The sequence below is a fragment of the Patella vulgata genome, chromosome 5, assembly GCF_932274485.2.
Source record: "Patella vulgata chromosome 5, xgPatVulg1.2, whole genome shotgun sequence".
In the NCBI taxonomy this organism is placed as follows: domain Eukaryota; kingdom Metazoa; phylum Mollusca; class Gastropoda; family Patellidae; genus Patella; species Patella vulgata.
The window spans coordinates 19582042-19585432 of record NC_065883.2 but is presented as its reverse complement, the minus strand read 5'-3'; positions in this window follow the sequence as shown (position 1 = coordinate 19585432).

The following is a 3391-nucleotide window of genomic DNA, read 5'->3' as shown; positions in this document are numbered from 1 at the left end:
TGGTACTATAATGCGTTTTTGATATTGTGATAATGGATAATATCCGACTATGGACTGTATACACTAGAAGATGTTATACTTAGACTATAACTACGTAATATCATATGTATAGTAATTACTATTACATTGCGAATAGGTCCCTACTTCAAGTTTATCGGCATTTTTTATACTTTTCCGAATCTTTATATAGGTCAAAGGACAACATTCGTTCCACTGGAAAACTGGTCACTGTACCTTGTGAAGGCTGTTATAACTAATATAAGGACTAAATTAAATATATTTTAAGTGGTAAAAAACGTTTGTTCTACACAGAACAAACTGTACATACATACAAGACAAGAAAATAATATCTAAATTTATGTAAATTTGGACCCAAAGGCACGTACATGTAAGACATATGTACATGTGTACATGTTTGAATTATGGACCGCAAATAATAGTTAAAAGCACCGTATTTCGCCAAATATAGCTGATCTTTGCTTTTATTTAAAAAAAAAAAAACCCAAAAACATTGAAACATGGGGAATTTGGAGTACCGGGTATTAAGACTAAAAAAAAAAAAAGATTATAAAATATTATAAGCTTTGACTAGATAATATATTTTGTTTTATTAATCGTAATGCAAAATACACTTACAAAAATATGTAGGCCTCTAAATCATTAAAATTCATGCTGCAGTATGATAATTTATATTTGTTTATTGGGCAAGTTAGTCAATTTATTAAATTGATTATAAACTATCCACATTCATGGTAGGTATAGACGTATACGCTGCCCATAAATTGACATTCGGACTGGGCAATGAGATTTTTAAAAAAAAATAGGTAATACTTTGTAAATTATATTAACTTCTAGTTGGTGCCAGACTACATGAGGCCAAGCAGAGAAATATTCCAGTGTACACCATACAGTGTGCTATGAGGGAAATTTTGCCTGGGCAGCGGCGCTACGGCCTACTCTTATATCGAATTCCAACTGCCAACGGATCTTTTACGTGCAACCCAATCTGTACACGGGACCTCGGTTTTTCGTCCCATCTGAACGACTAGACCGCTGACCTTGTCAGGCCTTCCGTATATAAGTGGAAGCGGTACATTTGACCAATGTTTGTCAACTCCACGGCAGCAATCTATTATTAAGGGGGGGGGGGCGAATGGTTAGCCTCGTGGGTTTTCTCCGGGTCCTCCGGTTTCCTCCCACTGCTAAAGACCCCTACGCGCAAACGAATTATTGAAATAAAATTAAACCATATGTTAGTCCTGAAATGACCTAGTTTGTGTCGAGTGGACGTTAAACCCCGTTTCTCTCTCTCTCTATTATTAAGTTACGGGGACTGTTATTCTACTCCTAGTGTAATATAATACTGTGCCGGTGTACCCCCCAAAAATTGGCTCATAATATTAATTAGGTCTACGATACAACAATCAGTTTATAAATGTTTAATATTCCAAGTTGTGGTCTTGATTCAATTGATTTTATTCCAATGTATCCGATAACTTTAAGACAATGCAGGGGGGTTGGATGGCTGAATGGTTAGCACGTGCGCGCTGTACCATAAAGTCTGTAATTGAGTCAACTGGCGTGGTTTCGAATCCCCGGTTGTACGTAACAAGGAGTAGGGTCGCCTGTCCAACCTCGTGGGTTTTCTCCGGGTGCTCCGGTTTCCTCCCACTGCTAAATACCCCTACGCGCAAGCGAATTATTGAAATAAAATTAAACCATATGTTAGTCTCGAAATGACCTAGTTTGTGTCGAGTGGACGTTTAACCCAATCTCTCTCTCTCTTACGATAATGCAGACTCCGTATTTATAATCACACGTGTTTATAAAATATGTTACTAAAAATAAAATAAAACAATGCAGTATAGTATGATTGGTTAATTTTACTGAAAACTTAAAGTAGACATCTCGCGAGACGCTTGAAATTCTGAGAAACGGAAACGTGCCATTTTTGATGAATGTCTGAGAAAGATTTTATTTTGATGGCATATTCTCGGGTTGATAATATTTGAAGGGGGAGAGGGGATGTTTTTAAATAAAGAAATAAACAAGCAAAGAAACATCTACAAATATTTCGATTGGAGTGGTATAACTTAAAGTACATGTAGTTTTATTTGAGATGATAGTGCGTCCGGCATCGTGAAGAGACGGTAACTGGAAATGTTTTTGGGGTAGATGTCTTTTTTTTTTTATCTTCATCCGTTGAAGCGGAGTATAAGACGAAGGCCGAACATCGGCGTAAAAAAGTATCGATTTATACCCAAAAAAATAGAGTATCTTAAATATAATTAGCACCAAACAAGTTAATAACCAACCAAACTCACTAGGCCTACCTTCGACATGTTTCTTTTCTTACGATAATTTAGCAAAATAAAATTTACATTAGGCGATTTTTTTTTCATTTTTCCTCATTGGCGACCAAAATCTGCACCTGTGTTATGATATAGTGTGCACCAGGATTATGACATTTAATATCAGTGTAGCGATAATAAACAGTGGTTATATAGACAATTGATTTGTCACTTTGCTTTATGTATGACATTTCTTAGTTTTGGCTCTCAGGTTGGATTTTGGTTGCAAAACCACATAAATATGGCTATGTATTGGACCACTTTCAGGTTGCTGTAGTCACAGCCTGGATTAGTAAGAAGAATGTGAATGGGGACTGCACAGAGTTTTTTGTGGCATTTCATGTATACCCTCTGCACCCATATCATTTGTTAGACTAGTACACAAAAAAGGTAAATCAAAATTTAATTTACCATATTACAATAGGCTAGTTCAGTTACTGGTTCGTAGGTAATTATGAATTAGCGTGTTTAAATTCAAGTTCCTTGGCTCATGGGCAAATACAAGACCTCTTTACTGTTTTATGTGCACTTAAAAAGAACCCTTGGCAATGACAATATGTGGAAAGGCCGCTTTCCAGGCAAAATTTCTGTTATAGCACATTTTCATTAGTTTTTGTTTTTACCGCCCTTGTCAGTGGTGCCCAACAGAGGGCCTGAAAAGGACAGCTGTCTAGAAATGGGGATGGGATGGGACAGTCTATACCGGTAGTATTCTCCTGTGAGATATGTATAGCCTCATTCATGGAGCCACTTCATTACAAATGGCACCCGAAAGCATTTTGGCATGGAATTCTTGTGCCAATTTTAAGATGTCCAATTTATCTTAATAGTGGATATCAGAAGGCCATGTTTTCACGGTCAGATAACATCAGTGTTGATATAAATTAACCAATAAGCCTCGTCTGCAATGTTGAAGAATGTGTGTCACCTACCTATTCCTTATACCCCTTTTGGTGCATGCCCAACCCCGAGAGACAGCCACACCCAATTTGTGTCTTCCTATGTGTCACCCACAGACTGCAATTTAATTCTGAACAGAT